Source organism: Cibotium barometz, chromosome 24 (assembly GCF_041138505.1).
Source record: "Cibotium barometz isolate CiBa-2024 chromosome 24, ASM4113850v1, whole genome shotgun sequence".
Lineage (NCBI taxonomy): Eukaryota > Viridiplantae > Streptophyta > Polypodiopsida > Cyatheales > Cibotiaceae > Cibotium > Cibotium barometz.
In genome coordinates this window covers 24,317,882-24,328,500 of record NC_141069.1, presented here as the reverse complement: position 1 = coordinate 24,328,500, position 10,619 = coordinate 24,317,882, and positions in this window count along the sequence as shown.

Genomic DNA, 10,619 nt, shown 5'->3' with positions numbered 1-10,619 from the left:
TGTGTAATTCTATGTGTGTGTAACTATTTGTGTGTATAAGTTTGTGTGTGTAACTGTGTGTCTTTATAAATGTACAAGTGTAACTGTGTGTGTGTGTGTGTGTGTGTGTGTGTGTGTGTAAATGGATGTGTAATTCTATGTGTGTGTAACTATTTGTGTGTATAAGTTTGTGTGTCTTTGTGTTTATAAATGTACAGGTGTAACTGTGTGTGTGTGTGTGTGTGTGTAAATGGATGTGTAATTCTATGTGTGTGTAACTATTTGTGTGTATAAGTTTGTGTGTGTAACTGTGTGTCTTTGTGTTTATAAATGTACAGGTGTAACTGTGTGTAACTGTGTGTGTCTAACTGTGTGTAATTGTGAGTGAGTGAGTGAGTGTGTGTGTGTCCTTCACTTTGTGTGTGTGTAGCTCTACAAATGTAACTATGTGTGTCTAACAGTGTGTAACTAAGCAGGTGTGTGACTGTGTAGCTATGTGTCTAAATCACAATATGCTACCAAGTTTGAACTACCCCTAAAAGATGAGACAAGCAATATCTACTTCTTGTCATAGAGCATACATTCACTACCTTATGTAGATGAAAACACTATGTAGCTTTGAAGTTCCATGAACTGCCATTAAAATTAATGTAGCTTTAAAGCACCTTTGTGTTTGACAAGCTTTGTGTGTGTGTGTGTGTGTGTAAATGGATGTGTAATTCTATGTGTGTGTAACTATTTGTGTGTATAAGTTTGTGTGTGTAACTGTGTGTCTTTGTGTTTATAAATCTACAGGTGTAACTGTGTGTGTGTCTAACTGTGTGTAACTATGAGTGAGTGGACGTGTACCTCTTCGTTTGGGTGTATATGCAAGTATGTTCTTCTCAGCTTCGTGTCCCACTAGAAGCACTTCCATCATCTTGAAAACCCAGATTAGGCTTTGTAGGCTTCTTTGTTGGTTTAGGAGAAACCTTCTCATGGTGGACAATATCCACCTTTCCTAGATCCTTGACTGCATACAACAATATTCATATCTGATATAAGCTAACAAACATGATAGGGAAAGCAAAAAATGAGAAGACTGCCAATGTACAGAGTATGTCACCTCATTCCAGGGGACTTTTCACCTATACATCTGCACTTTGGAGGTGACCTCACAAGTGGTTACATCTGTATATCCAATTCTGTCCACTCGAGATCGCTGCTGCGTGTACCCCTTCATTTGGGTGTATCTACAGGTATGTTCTTCTCAGCTTTAGTCGGTGTCCCACTAGAAGCACTTCCATCATCGTGAAAACCCAAATTATACTTTGCAAGCTTCTTTGCTGGTTTAGGAGAAACCTCCTCAAGGACAATATCCCCCTCCTAGATCTCTGACCTCCTTGATTGCATACAACAATATTCATATCTAATATAAGCTAACAAACATGATAGGGAAAGCAACAAATGAGAAGATTGCGAATGTAAAGAGCATGTCACCTAGTTTTCAAGGGTCTTCACATGCATAGCCTTGTTGATAGACTGCCTCCTTGTGTTAGTTGTCTCCATCGTCTTACCATCTCCCACTACACTTCCATGAGAATATGTGACTGAAAAAAGTCAAGACAATAGATTGATCTTCAAATCCTTCAAAACAGCAACATATCAAAACATATTAGTTCACATACATTGGAATGGTGTGAGAGTTTCATCCAATTTATCACTAGAGTTGTCCTTGAAGTCCTTAGGCATATATGTTTTGCCTGTAATGTGCAAGAGAAGAATAAACACATAAGCAAACATAATAATTCGAGAATTCTAAATGTGCATCCACACAAACAAGCATAAAAGAAATTATTCAATACCTAAAGCATTGGCGCACTCTTTACCCATAGCATTAAGACCTAACATCCTCAAAGTCCTATGTCGGCGGGAACAATCTGGTCGCACTCTAGAGCTACACAGTTCTTTACCTTCACACACATGTGCACAACACATGAAATGATAAACGTGTCTGCAAGGCAAGGAAAACACCTCGAGTGCACATGCATTGAAGGCATGACCACACCCACAACACCACTCACTAAAGCCAGAAATGCTTATACCCTCCCACCATTCCACACGCAGAACTGACAAAAGAGGCCGAGCCAGGATACGAGCACTTCCATTAGCCTTATTCTGTAGCTCCAACGCAAAGCTGAAATTCAATCTTGCTTTTTCCAGAGTTCTCTCTTTGGCTTCCAAAGTATCCTACCATAGAGTGCACCATAATCAGAGAAACATGAAATTTGTATGCACATCAGTATTAGCACCATGTGATTGAATCAAAGCATATGTGCAAAGCTTCAAACCACCATGCAAAAGTAGTGAAGCACATCATTGAGCTAATGTGCTCTGCTTTAACGCACCATGCACATTGAAACAAGCATTTGTGCAGTGCTTCAAAGCACCATCTAGTATATCATCTTATATGTGCATTGCTCAAAAGCACCATACAGATTAAATGAAGCATATGTGTGTAGTGCTTCAAAGAACCATGCAGTAGGGAAGCATATGTGCAGCAGTGCTTCAAAGAACCATATAAATTGAGTCAAGCATATCATTGAGCTCAAGTGATGTGCTTTAAAGAAACGTGCTCATTAAAACAAGCATGTGTGCAGTGCTTCAAAAGCACTATCCAGCACATTATCTTGCATGTGCAGTGCTTCAAAGTGCAATGCACATTGTCAAGCATATATGCAGTAGTGCTTCAAAGCACAATGCATATTGAGTCAAGCACATCATCTTGCATGTATAGTGCTTCAAAGCACCATTCAGAAAGAAGCAAGCATATGTGTAGTCTTGCAAAAAATCATGCAGATTGTATCAAGCACATCATTGAGCTCATCATGTGTTATGCTTCAGAGCACCGTTCACATAGAATCAAGCATTTGTGCAAGGCTTCAAAGCACCATCCAGCAGATTGACTAAGGCATGCAATGCTTCAAAGCACCATGCAGATTGAGTAAAGCACATCACTAAGGTCATGTGTTGTGCTTTAAAGCACCATACTCTATCCAGGATTGCTTCAAAGCACTATCCAGTACATCATCTTGCATGTGTAGTGCTTCAAAGCACCAAATCAAACATATTTGCAGTAGTGCCTCAAAGCTCAATGCATATTGATCATCTTGCAAGTGCAGTCTAAACTGACATTTAAATACAACTAAGGAAGCTACACCAAAAAGAAGAGATAGATATGGTACCTTGGTAGCTTGTAACCTTCATTTCAAGCTCACGTATCTCATCCTCAATGGAAACAAATTATGGACCCTTGAGATTATATGAGAGAAACCTTGCATTCTAGCAAGCAATGACTGGATCTCCTCGAAATTGCTCTTTTGTCTGAGTGAACCTTTTGCCAAGTGTAAGGCATTGTTTGCCTCTTGTAGTGATCCTCTCCCTTTTTCAATCTCTGACACCACCAAATCCGATATCTTTTGGCCCATGGAGACCACCATTTCATTAAGGGGATCTTCTTCTTCCTTGGTATGTAAGGCACACTTTTGTAGAGCAACCACCATAACTTGCACTTGGTTGATGTAGGTAGTCGGAGCGAGGAATTGACCCCATGGTAGAAGTACCCTCTGGAATCTCTTCAGAACCCTGTTCTTCTTGAGCTGCCACCTGTTCATAATGTCTTCCAACTAATTGTGCTTCTATAACCAATTCATTGCCTCCTCTGCAAAGTGAGCCCAATTGATTTGTCCTGGTGCAACCTTTGACTGCTCAAGTGCAAACCCCTTTGCAAAGTAGACACCCAATCGTCATTCTTAGGAAGCTTCTGGTAGGCATTCTAATGGAGGAGCATTAAATCCTTGTGGTACTCTTCCCTGACTTCATCATGCATAATTTTCTATCCAGGGCCGTGCATTGGACATGCAAACACATTGGTCCAATTAGCTTGTGAAATCTCTCGAATCTGACGCGTGGGTCCTTACCAACAGTTGACAGACCATGGATAGCTATAAAATTTGCTAGTTATCATGCAAAATGTTCTCTGCAATAGCTCAGCAATGGGAAGCCTCTTTTTGTGACCGGCCTGAGATGACTTATTAGGCTTAGGCATCTTCTAAAAGAGGTATCCCTTGCTAAGTAACCCTTGCGGTGCCTCTTTCTCTAGCTTAAAAAATAGGGTGCATGTAAGAGAAATGGCCTGAAATGTTTAGAGGGAGCTTGGAAGGAAGCATGTAGGGCGGGAAAAGCTTACCTCTACCTATGAACAACAAAGCATGCAGAATTGAGTGGCACCCTACTCCAGTCATGATACTTACAAAGGTTAAGAGGCACCCACATCTTCAAATGAATGCCCCATCACTTTTTCCTAAACTTGAAAGGCATTTTTAAAATGTATCCTATAGTCTAGAAAAAATGGCCTTCGTAAAAAAAATGAATTTTATCAACCTTTTAAAAGGAAAAATAAAATCTTCAAAAGGTGTTGGATTTCCATGATTGAAAGCCAAAATAGCATGACACCTTCCCATGCTTTGACCCAGATCCAAATGCTGAGCTCACAAGTGACGAGGAAGACAAAGGTTATCACAAAGAGAGAAGGAAAAAATCAATGACACCTCTTATTTCAATATGGTATAGTTTGGAATATTGAAAAGAATTAAAGATCACACATATTACTGACCCCATGCATATTTTTAAAAATGTTGGACACTCGCTTTGGAAACATCTTGTGGGTATCAAGATACAGAGACTGCGAGGGTGGATTTGAAGGAACAAAAATACAAACCATATTTATGGCCTATAGTAAGTCCTAAAATAGGAAAAACAACTTATTATCACGCACCATGGGTAGTACTGACAAAGGACGAGATGTGCACGATCAATGATAGGATGAGATGGATCCGTACACCTACAGACTATGGTGCATCATTATGAAACATGTTTACTATGGATGATAACAGTCTTTCTCGATTAAAGACACATGGCTGGCATAACTTTCTAAAGGTGGGCCATGGCTCTATCTTATTCTTGACATTTGTTAATTTGTATGGATACTAACGTTAAAGGTGGACTATTTGCAGCATATCTTGACACACTTGTAATTCATGGATGCTTAACCGAGGGAATTTGATATATCATATACCGTTTGGGGTCCCTTGCAAAGGTACTGCTCCTTCAAAAATGTGTATACGATTCTTATTTACAATTGAAGTTAGTTATCAAGTAGTGTTTTATCATTTTCTAGGTGAATCACATCAAAGGAAAAAGACACTCGAGATCGGGAGATTCTACAAAAAAAATTAGAGTGCATAGACCTCCTAAGTTACCTACGTCCTTTTTTGACATCCAAGTTCATGTGCTTATCCACCTCGTTGAGGAGGTGGAGCTTGATGGAGTTGTAAGCACACAATGGATGTTTTTGGTTTAAAGCTTCATGGGAGTCTTGAAGGGTTTTGTGTGTTAGAGAGCAAGGCCCAAAGGACCTATGGTAGAGAGATGGTTGCATCATGAGTGCATGTACTATCTCTTCAAGTACTTCCAACTTGTTGATGAGGAATCTCCCCCTATTTGGATGACAGAAGAATCAAGTTAATTATCAAAAGAAGTGTTATGTGGAAAGGGACTCCCAGTATGTCTTAATCAGGACAAAACGAGAGAATTTAAGTATTTTTGTAATCTACAATTCAGAATGTATGCAAAAATGGATCGAATAATATGCGAAGAACGTCGAAGAGGCAATGGGTGACCCCCACAATGGCAATGACATGGATACAAGAGAGAATTAAAAAGGTGCAAGAAGAAGATACGCAATTACGCATGAGGAGTTTGAGCCCAGTATTGGGCGTGCATTTGTGATGTTAATATTCTCTACGCTTGTGATTTTAGGTTTGGGCATATAGCATGGACAACATCTTCGAGTCAAAAGAATTGATGATATGTATCTTACTCAAGACTCTTGTATTGTTACATCAATTCAACAACAATCTCGTGAAAGTTCCCGTGACACGAACCTTGTCAATGTGACAAGCTAGGTTATGTTGGGGATCTAGAGAGAATATATGAAGTTAATTATCATTTTATAAAACAAGTATAGTCATTACAGAAATTGATTCTTTCTCTCACATGTTGGTGGTAATTCGAGAACATGTTTATTATCGGTCATTTTGAAGGTTTGCTGGTTCCGTACACAATAGAGGCAAAGATGCTACTGTGAAAAGAGAGACCATGTTTTTTTGGTCTATCGACTCCTCCAAGTTGCTACGAGGTAAAAAAGAAACTTACCTTCTTCCAATGCATTGTGAACAAGCATTCTTTTACAAGAATCCAAATGGCAATCCATGGTGCCAAATTGTGCAAGTCAATCCTCACAAGGTCGATGGATTTTTGATAGCACACTGGACTCCTTGTGTGAGGATAGAAATCATATTGATATCCAAGAAGATACATCATTGCCCGAGGAGGAGTATACACATCCCGACCTCACCGTGATGGTGATTGCTCAAGGAGATATACCATTACCATCTAGTGTGAATGAGGAATGAGAGGAGGAAGACGAGGACGAGGGGGATGAAGACCTACATGAGCTTGGCATTGAGTAGGTAACTAGGCTTGTAACATTAACTTTTTGTATACCACCTAGGTTGGACCTAACAAAAGAGGAACTACAAGAATCTAGCAAGGACAACGATGAACCACTCTTTTACATTGACATTTTTCTCGAGTCTAGTCGTTGAAGCTCAAGTATAATCCTACTTCTTCTTGCCCTACATTGAGATCAAAGCAAATAATACAGCATGAAATAGGTGAGTGAGTTTATATATAATGGTGAGTGAACATATGTACAAGAACCCTATGATGTGAGGTGACTCTTAGTAGAAGAACGCCAATGCAGAAGCAAAGACGATGTGAGAGCTGAAGCATGGTCAGTGACAAAGGCTCGCGTCCACGTGAGGTAAAGGCACTCCGAGGTGGTAGTGGGCAGTGGAAGGTGAAGTGATACTGATGTCAATGATGGTGCAGAATCTGGTGACAAGTGTGTTGTTGTACCTGAATGGTGATGAATATCAAAGAGGGTTGCCGTCCCAAGTGGTGGTGGTGCAAGCTGTTGTAATACCTGAGTGGTGGTGGTGCAAGCTGTTGTAATACCTGAGTGGTGGAGAGGAGCAGAGAGGGATGCCGTCTCAAGTGGTGGAAGTGCTAGAAGCTATGGTGACAAGGGCACTACAATACCTAAGTATTGGAAGAGAAATGATGATGAACTATAGCAGAGAGTGGGTTGTTGTCCCACTCTCTACTATAGCAGACCTGTGGCTTGCGTGACAAAGCATCTGCCACTACATTCTTTTTGCCTTCCACATGCACAATTTGGAAGTGAAACATAGACAAAAAGTTTAGTGGTGTACTGATGATAAAACACTTAGGTGTTGTACTGTGTATGAGAGAGTGGGCTGCTGTCCCATGAACTAAAGATAAAAATGATGACGTTCTCTTTGTAGCAAAGAGGGTTGTTGTCTCATAAGCTGAGGATAAAAACGCTGATGTGTTGAGGGTAACATAGAGGGTTGTTGTCCCATAAGCTAAGGATAAAAACGTTGATGATATGTAGCAAAGAGTGGGATGTTGTCCCAAGGTATGCTGCTGAAGGAAAACACTGCAGATATGCTGTCAATGAAGAAGATGTGCTAATGTAGGGCAGGTGCTGGTAGTGTTAGAAACATGGATCCTCCCACTTCCTACCGGGAGGTCACCCATCCCAACTGTGTTCTTGTGCAAGTGCACTTAGATGAGGTGTTCCACAAATTGGTCTAGCCTTCCAGACCCCAAAACCTTAAGGTATTAAGGTGACATTTGGTTATCCAATTTGTAGAAACCTCAACTTGCCAAGATCCAAACCCAGTCTCACCACGTGAGCTGGTTCTCCCTACTAGAAGTGTGGATTGCATCTCCAACACCCCCCCTCGAGAGCCACACTTTGGTTGAGGCCTTAGCTTCCAACATCACAACCTAGGCTCTGATACCATGTTGTAAACATGGATCCTCCCACTTCCCGGGAGGTCACCCATCCTAGTTGTGTTCCCGCGCAAGCGCGCTTAACTGAGGTGTTCCACAAATTGGTCTAGCCATCTAGACCCCAAAACCTTAAGGTGTTAGGTGACATCCGATTATCCAATTTGTAGAAACCTCAACTTTCCAAGATTCAAACCTAGTCTCACCACGTGAGTTGGTTCTCTCTAGAAATGTGGATTGCATCTCCAACAACAAGGTAGCAATAGCAGTAAAAATAGATGATGTGGTACCGGATATGTCTATGAAGTGGTACAAAAGAATGAATGAAGAGGCAATTCTATATATAGTCAAGGGGGCTTCCGTTCACGAGTGGTGGAAGTCTTGCAAGCTCTAGTGACAAGGATGTTGCAATACCTGAGTGGTGGAATAAAAATGATGATAAAATGTAGTAGAGAGTTGGCTGTTGTCCCCTAAGTGGTGTGGTGATGATAAAACATTGTGTTGTACTGTGTATCAAAGAGTGGCCTGTTGTCGCATGAACTGGAGATAAAAACGTTGATGTACTCTGTGTAGTATTGTCCCATAAGCTGAGGATAAAAACGTTCATGTGCTGAGTGTAGTAGAGAGGAATGTTGTCCCATAAGCTGAGGATAAAAATGCTGATGATATGTAGCAAATAGTGGCCTATTGTAACAAGGTATTCTATTGAAGAAAAATGTTGTAGATATGTTTTCAACAAAGAAGATGTGCTGATGTAGGGCAAGTGCCGCCAGTAGTAGCATGCATCAAATAGATGATGTGGTACCAGATATATCTATGAAGTGGTACAAAAGACTAAATTAAGTGGCAATGCTATATATAGTCAAGGGGGCTGTCACGTGGACATATCTGAATAAGAAGGTGCAGGACACCTGAAATGGAAAATTGGTCTCATGTGACCCCAGTTTGGGAGCCAACAAGGGTTCCACTCTATGCGTCTAAGCTCAGGTGTGCATTGTCCTACACATGAAGAAGTTCTAGTTCGTGCTATGAGTCTCCCTCTGGAATGATGTCAGGTGATCTGTGTATCTAGTCTGCAAAAACTAGGTGTCGAACATCTGTAGGTGCATGTAGAGAAAGGGGCATCCCATAAGGCTATCCTAGGGGAGAGCCTTGTGCTCTTGTTGTGGGCATAAGGGAGGTGGAGAACCACCCCCAGGAGGCCAGGAGGGCCAGGAGGGGATGCTGTTCAGCTCTATGGCCCATGGACAACCAGCCAACTGGTCCCCATGCCCTAGAGAAGCTCTTAGCTAGCTATGGGATTGTCTAGATAGCTAGCTGAGTGGCTGCCCAACAACCAGTTGGTTTGCTTGGGGTGGCCAAACCTTACACAATCAAGGGCAAGCTCCAATCCTACAAGTATTTGAGACCCAATACTATGTCCTTTTCTCCCTCCCTCTCTCTATCTATTTTCTACAAATATACTTCAATTTTGTGCATTATTTTCGTCTCGTGAAAGATTGCTGAATTTTGAGCATTGAAGTTATTGATTCGTCTCCCTGAAGGTTTCGCAAGTCATTGGAGGTATCTCTCCATCATTTTGGTGGTCTTCAACCCAAGACCCTAGGAAGGTGTGGAGTTCAACATTCATAAGTTAGCATTCAGCATAAGTCAGCATGGGGTAGCTTAGAGCCACCCCAAGGCGCCAGGAAGTCCCCAAACTATTCCCACCAGCCCTTGCATGGGCTCGACAAGCTGTCGGCTAGCCCTAGGGGCCCTGGCCAAGCAGCCAACAAGGCTAGGGCCTTGCCTAGCCAGTTGACTGCTTGTGGGGAAGTCCTGCACTATTTGTGCATGGTTGCCCAGCACCTTGGACACCCTCTCTCTCTCTCTCTCTCTCTCTCTCTCTCTCTCTCTCTCTCTCTCTCTCTCTATTTTTATACACATCTACTTTAGTCTTTTAAACAAGGTTGTGTATTATTACCATGAATTAGCTCTCTAGTTCTCCTGAGTAGAATCACACACTCCTATAGAACACCTTTGTGGCTCCAGCCGGCTTCGAACTCTCGCTCAAGCTGTGCAAGGACAAACTTCTTGCTGACCTCATCTTGGTCCCTGCATTTAAATGAAAACTCTATGTTTATTAATCAGTTCAATTACAATTTACAACCATCTCATATTATAATCAAAGATCTCTTACTCCCATAGCTTGTGGACTTCAGGCATATAGAGGTCCACAAGGTCTCAAATCCGACGATGGAAAACCTTACCTCTGTCTCGGTCCACTATGTGTCCCCGCTCATTGATGGAGAACTCTATGCCCACATCCCCTATACAAGATCATGGCACCAACGGCAGTGGGAATGACTTCTCAAGGGGATTTGTGATGCTCCGCTCGTCACTCCTATAAGGAAATTAAAACAAATAGTTATTAGACATTGAAATAACTAGTATAATATACAAAACATACTTCATACTTGCATCGACGCCTCTATGGAAGCTCCTGGGTGTGACAACACCATGCCTTTGTGTACCTCTCCTTTGTGTCCTAAACAATTGACCAAATATAATTATTATAGACATTTTTAAACAAATGATAGCTCAAAAAAGACAAATTATTAAAATTATACATACTCATTTGGTTGCATGGAGCCACATCCTGGTCCTAATCCTAATCCTCT